This window comes from Rhipicephalus sanguineus, chromosome 1 (genome assembly GCF_013339695.2).
Source record: "Rhipicephalus sanguineus isolate Rsan-2018 chromosome 1, BIME_Rsan_1.4, whole genome shotgun sequence".
NCBI classification, from domain to species: domain Eukaryota; kingdom Metazoa; phylum Arthropoda; class Arachnida; order Ixodida; family Ixodidae; genus Rhipicephalus; species Rhipicephalus sanguineus.
The window spans coordinates 60,964,998-60,972,354 of NC_051176.1; the positions used below are offsets into that span (position 1 = coordinate 60,964,998).

The 7,357-nt window shown below is 46.2% G+C and overlaps 1 long non-coding RNA gene across 1 annotated transcript; it reads left to right on the forward strand.

The window, feature by feature from the left end:
- The first annotated feature begins 1,326 nt into the window (after positions 1–1,326).
- LOC119392026 (uncharacterized) lies at positions 1,327–6,560 on the forward strand. Its single transcript, XR_005183628.2, has 3 exons — positions 1,327–1,622; positions 1,719–1,770; positions 6,377–6,560. It is a non-coding gene; the product is annotated as an uncharacterized LOC119392026 (long non-coding RNA).
- The last annotated feature ends 797 nt before the right edge of the window (positions 6,561–7,357 follow it).

Here is a 7,357-nt window from a genome sequence, read left to right on the forward strand (position 1 = left end):
TTTTTTTGTAGATCTGCTTATTTAGCTTTTCAAGCTTCTCCAGAGCTTCCTGTAGGTCAGTGTTTGTAAGGAGGACATCACAATAAGCGCCTTCAGCTCGGCCGCGCAGTTGGCGTAGCGTCAAACCTACTGCACGCTTTGAACAGGTGAGGACAAAGGCACGCTACCGCCGTTCGCTGCCCCCTCGTGCGGAACCGCCTTTGAGAGCGCGGCGCGGGCGCCAAGATACCTCGCCGCATTTACTATCTCATAAAGCTATCTCGCACTGACTATCGCGTACGGTACTGCGAGCATAGCGCCGTTGTAAGCATATTTCACACTTTTATTGGGGAACGACGCGAAGGCGCTTCGCATCAGTCCGCTGCCAGCTTCGGCGTGAAAAACCGCCAGAGCATCTCAGAGACGCGCCGTATGCAGGAAGCTAGTTGTCGCTGCGTTGATGCAACAAGGGTGATGCCTCTCCCGTGCACGGTATGGGTCGTAACGGTACAAACATTCCCACAGCAAATGCGCGCGTAGGTGACCACACGCAGCAGCGTCGACGTGAATACCACTGTGACCGGAGGAGCACGCTACGCACAATGAAGAAACTGAGAGCCATTCCCACTACACATGCCACTTGATAGCGCCAGAAGACACAGCCTAGCGAGAAGCAGCAGCACGCTCGGGGCACGGCAGAACATTTTTGGGGCGCCACGTATATTTACAACAACTCAGAGGAGGTTATGGCGGCATCATGGGAGCCCTCATTAGAAAGGTGCATAGAAGCACGGTTGGGCGCGTCTACGCGTTTTGCGAACGTCTCATTTTCTTGGTATCCCAGTCTCTGCTATAGGTGCAAATTGGAAAATCATGTTGTCAACTCTGCCTTTTTTCCCAATGAAGCTGACGTGGGCATAGAAATTCTGGCTTTCGAGGCTGGTTTGGAGCAGTTCGGCGCAATTTTTGCGATTTTCATGCTTTTGGAGCAGCTTGGCGCAGGAAAACGGAATTGTATCAAAAATGCGCAATATGCGCAGCTGTCTCACCCCTGCAAACGCACTTTTGCAGTGCTGGTCAAGCACGCTTGCATGTATGACTGACCTCTGTAGTTTAGATGAACTTGTTGTTGGGCAAGTTGGTGCATCTTAACAAAAAGTAAAACCCTGTGCAACCGCACAACCCACACATGAGCACAGTTTGTGTGTCTGGTATATGTGTATTTGTGTTTTTTCTGTGGCGGCACAGAGGAATTTGTCATGCTGCAACAGACGGTGGGGCAGCACCATTGCCGTATCAGGAGGCAACAGTTTCCTCAATTCCGTGGAGGAATCATGGAGGTCGGTGCATTCCTTTCATTTACGTACTCTTCGATAGACACGATGCTCAAAAATAATCACAGATTTAATAATACGATTTCAAGAAACCGAAATGAGATGTATAGCTGCAGTTATGCCATGCTACCCTTGAAACCCGAGCTACCAGCAATAAGTGTATAGCTGAGGACATTTTCTGTTTCATTGCCACTGAATAAGCTTGACATGGCCTGGCGAGCCTCTGCTGATGGTACTTCTAGCCTATCCAGCATGCTTTCAAGCTGAGCCGAGATTATGACCAAGACAAGGATGCACAAACTTATCGGCGTGAGTAACGCCGTGCTTGGGATTTGAGAGATACTCTGTGATCTGTAGAAGCAACAGTTATGCACTGTCTCTTTTTTTTTTAACGCTTCTGCTTAGGTGTTCACTGTCACTGCAGCCAAAGGAGCGATTTTTCAAGCTCTGATAAAAGGTAAAGATTATTTCCATGACGGTCACACAGACTGCTGTCAGTTTCCATGACCTGGCCAGGTTTTTCAGAAATTCCATGACTAGTCCCTGACATTTCGAGATGTGTCCAAATTTCCTGACTTTTCCAGGTTGGTAGACACACTGTCCACTATTGTGAAACCTGAGGAAGTGCGTAGCACTAGGCACCCAACGATTCCCGTTGTGCTGTTATAGGGGGCATGCACTGAGCCTTGATCCGCAAGGTGGCAACACCATCGCCGTGCCATCTTGGAGGTCTGTTCGTATACGCTGTCCGTGCGTAGGCGTGCAGGAGGTGTTATGGAGGTCTCTAGTCATTTGTGCCGTACGGATCTCTGACACAGCACGTGCGGAGAGTGCGCGGACCGTCAAAATGGCAACCCCACCGCTAGCGCTCCTCGCGGATGACGTCAAGTGCATACCCCCTATTGTTATTGATGCTAACAATTGTTGTTGTTGCAATGTGGGTATTATGGTATCGTGAGGTTTTAATGTTATGTGCTGAGTGGTAATGTGTAATGACGATTAAATGCTGTTATAGTATGGTTGTATTGTTGCTGGTGTTGTTGCACACAGGAAAGGTAGTTGAGTTATTCTGGTGCATTTGACATTGCGCGGCAGCTACCTTCTCACGCACCATGGTTGAATTAGTCTGGTGCTGTAAAAGTTTCACTTGTGCTTGCTTTACCTTGAGTTTACGATCGGCTTGCCTGCACTAACGAGCCGCAGCGGTCCTAGCTTTAGTGATGCCGGGGTTCTGTTGTCATCCCTTACGTTCTGCAGCTGCTCACTGGGAGTTCACATGGAGAGGCAGTGGCTGTTGTTGCTCTTGTCAAGTGGCGGCTGCTTGTGAGCCTTCACCTTAGAATTTGTCTGGCGTCGACGCTGTCTTGCGCGAGCCAGCGCTCACTGACACTCGATGCACTCTTGCACAGCTGGATCCATACGGAGAATTTAGGTGGAAAAGCGAGGAGTGGTTTATAAAGGTTCCGTGCAGGTGCGGTTGCAACACAGCACGTGCTAATTGGCCGCCAGAGTAGGTGCCGGTGGGAAGAGCCATCGCGCACTTGGCGAGACGGCGGCGCTCTCTCTTGTGCAACGCCGGAGTCACTCACATGTTTCCAAAATGTTTTTTGCAGTGTTAAGTTAATTACAGCAATTACTTCTTTGTTACTTCTGTTAATTATATTATTTTAAAACTGGTTCTTTCATTTTAACGTGATTTTGAGCATTGCTAGCCTTGTTATGGCCTTCACTGAGCTCTTTACTGTGAGCGTGACTACGCCACATGAGATGTATGGATGGACGACAAGCCGGGCCCCTAAAGTTCTCCGCACTTCAAATCATCATGTGGATGCCGTTTTTTAGTCCTTGAGAAACGTGCGACAGGCTCTTGAAATTCCTTGAATTTTCTTCTTCGAAACCTGTATGAACCCTGCGGGCCCTAATTGTTGCTTGCAAGAGGTAAAGCCACATCGGCGAGGCATCTAGCAAGGGCTCTGTGTACCAGCCACATGGCTTTACCAAGATTTCTTGTCTACCAATGGTTGTGCCACAAACAGCAACTCGTGAATGCATTTAGCTGGGCTAGTTGGTACTGATTGAATGCTTCCATATTACTAGCGAACACACACAAGGACTACAGCGAAAGATACAGGACAACCGCTAGAGGTGATTCGCTCCGTGGAATTCATGTGCAACGGTTGCGTCGTCCGCGATGCCTAGTCTTCTCCGCCTCTCGCCGATCGTCATGCCGTGATGGTTGCCTCGTCCGCCAAGCCGTGTACCTCTCACCGATCAAGGTTCGCCTTTCCGTGATGTACCCGTGCCCCTGGCCGATCGTGGCCCCGTCCCTGAACTCTGTTGACCGGACACCCCACTCTTTCCTATTATTCTTTTAACCCCTCCTTATCTTCCCCCTGAGAACTACTGCTGAGGTGTCATCCCAGAGATAGACAGTTGCGGGGCTCTTATTTTTCTTCGCTTCCTGTTTTTTTTATTATTAAGAATCACTACCCCCCCCCCCCCCCCCCCCAACTGCTAGACTTCAACTGAGTTAAGTCTAGCGGTTGTCTGCTGTATACATGCTCTGGCTAGAATAGTTGGACTTTTATTTGTTTCGTTGCCGTGTGATTGTGTGCTTGCCTAGCACGACACTTTGCAAATATTGCATACTATATTTCTCTGGTCTTTCATAAATGCGAGTATAGGGAGGGCAGAAAACCTTTATATGTAATGTGTATCCCATATAAAGACAGCAGCTGCTGTGAGGTACATGGTTCCTTGACTCAGCAGCCTGATTCTTTGGGATAAATGGTGTTCAAGATATCTTGTATAAAAAGGAAATGTCACATCGAGAGAGTGAATGAATGTTAAAGCAAATCTGGGAAAGAAATAAAATATTATTGGCTGATTTGCAAAACTTCATGTCATTTAATTCTAGTTAAATGAAAATTTTATACTTGTTTTTGTTCTAGACACTTGTTTGCAGTAAAAAAAATGCCTCATGATTTTCCTCACAAACAGTTGATCTCGAACGTTAGGTGCTTGATGCTCTATTAGGCAAGCGTCTCGTTATGGCAGACTCCATGCCTTCAGGTAGTATGCAAGGGACTTTTGGTCAGCTACCAGCTCGTAAAGAGCTCACGTGCTACATAATGCTAGCAGGCAGAACAAGAGTGTTCCACACTCGCCATCATGACTACGAGAGGGGTGATTAACACTCCCAAGTACCCGTTAAAGTGGACGGGAGGATGACTGCCGCCGTAGCTGAATTGATAGAGCATCGGACGCATTATTCGAAGGTTGCAGGTTCGGTCCCTGCCAGTGACAAGTTATCTTTTCGTCCAGTTTACTTTCTTCACATTTGCATCATAATTACTATAAATAACATCCCCTATACTCTCCTGGGCTTGATTGTCTATTTCTCATTAATGTTGCATCTACCCCCCCCCCCCCCAAAAAAAAAGCCGGTAAAATTCACCTTTGTTCTATTAAGTTTCTAATCCATGCACATGTTTATTTCCTTGTGAATAAATCTTATTGGTAACCACTTTCTAATACAAAAACGTAATGTACAGTACATTTTTGGTGGAAGTGTGGACAAAATTAGGCAGCAAGCAGACCAAATTACGCAGTCTTCCACTCCAGTGCGAACCACCAGAAGATAAGTAAACTTAATTACATTGTGTATGACACGGTGCCGATCCCGACTGCGGCGGTTAAACACTAGAGGCCTGTGTACTATGTGTTATCAGTGCACATTAAAGAACCCCATGCAGCGAAATTCTATGGAGCTATCCACGATGGCATGCATCAGTCATGATCATGTTGCAGTGTTGGCCATAAAACCCCGGAAATTATCAGCAAGTTAAACATTTGTTACCCTTACTAGAATTTTTTATTCTATGTAAATGGCGACCAGCATGTTTGGTTCAGTCACCAGTTAATAGACTTTGTATAATTTTGCAGCACACCTAGGGTAGTTGTCAATCCCTTTAAGGAATGCGTGGATTTATTTTCTGCCTGAGAGTGAACCTACTGGAGACTGGCTATTAATACAAACATTTAGACTTGAGAGTCCGTGATGGTGTAAAACCCCTGCCTCATGGCTTCTTTGGTTTTGTGAGGGTTTGCGCTAGGGCTTCCATTGTGTTTGCTGAGCCAGTCTTGGGTGAGGCGCAGGTAGATAAACTGTTAGCGGCCATCCATATCTTCTTTCTCTCAATCCTCAAAGAGGCATATCCACCAACCTACCATATTTTCCTGAATGTAACGCGAGTTTTTTTTTTGTATTTTTGCTACTAAAGTCAACCCTCGTGTTGCAATCGAATACCGAAATTCTATTTTTTCTTCCTGGATGCAATGAAGTCACCCGTCACGTTACAATCCAGTAAATACGGTATGTATTCTTATGGAGATTTACAGGGAAATTCTTCCCCCTTCCCAGAAAACTGGACCCCCAGCTTTGGGGACGTTAAAAGGACACTAAAGAGCAAAACGATTTTTCTCATATTAGTAAAGTACTCTTTCACAATACCAAAAACACCAAGCTTGCTGCGAGAAGACGCTTAGTAAGCGAGAAAATGCGCGAAAACAAAATGTGGGTGGGGACGCCACCTTGAAGTTTCCGCACCATTCGCTGTGACATCACGTTTTTGACGGCGCCTACCCTACTATGTAGTTCCTAATCAGTAAAAATGAAGTACATTGTCCTCTGAGGGGGCCATGGACTTAACATAGCAAGTTTGCTGTAATTTGTTGAGCCAATGGCGCCAAAATACGATAAATACACTTTGAAATCCGTGACGTCACGTGGGGAGATTTCAGTGCGAAATTTGAAAACGAAACTTTGAACTTGATTTTGTCCTCTATTAGTAAACCTATGATGGCGAAATTAACGACATTAGAGTTCTCGGAGCACAATTTATCGATCTAAACCGATCCATTGTTTCTCTTCAGTGTCCCTTTGAACTTTGCCCTTCCTTGGTAACGAGACAATGATCTCAACACGAGGCGCCCTATTGCAGGGCGGCACAACAGTTTAATCTACGTTCTAAAGCTGTCAATGCATCCATTTCTTGCTACAGTGAAACCTAGCTCCCAACAAACGTGGCCAGCAGATCACTGACGAGGAAGAGGAGGCTCAAGTAACACTCCTCAACCAAGCTTGGCGGGCTCAGCTGCTGAGGCCTGTGGAGCCCTGGACTGGGAACCTCACCGACATGCTTCTCCAACCTCTTTCCTTTTACAATAAATAATTCTCAGTTAATACTTGAAGTCATATGCCATAACCAAACCTGCAAATGGTTCAGCCAATTTAATATAGTTGTCACTGACACATGCACTTTTGATTGCAATCGGGGCCGATCCGGATCGGACTTCTTGAGCGCGATTAGCAAGTTGGTCGCTGCTACGCGGTGCAGCCTGAGCCAGGTTAAGTTTGGCATGGGCATCAGCCAAATCGTGATGCACGAATTGTGATAGTTTTTGATCGCAATTAAATGTGACCGTGTAGCAGCTCCTTATCCGGATCAGCCCTGATCGCGATCAAAAGTGCCCATGCGACACCGGTATAAGACGCACATGATGCTTGCAGAGGATGAACATTCCAGATGTCTTGCGGTTGGATTATGTCCAGTGTGACAAAAGCTCATTAATGAACAATGATTCCTATTGAAGCCCTTGTCTTGTCGTATAGAATTTGCCACACAACTTAGGTTACAAAGTACGGTGCCCTACGATGTCCATGACTGAACCCCCCCCCAAAAAAAACATCAGCATTGAGTGACATGACTACACAGGTGAAATTAACGAGACACTACGTGCTTCATATGCATAAATAAAATTTCACTTGCGAACTATTTTCTGTTGTTGCAATAGTCGTCCTGCTACAGCATCTGCTGTACCAACCCAAACAAATGTTATATTGATTTGGCAGGCTGGAACTAGACCTCACTATGCTAGTTCAACCAATAATACAGCAGTTTATATAAGTGTGATGGCACGGCAGAGGTTTGTGGACTGCAGTAATGTAAATGCTATGCGAGTCCTTAGACTGGAGTCATAGA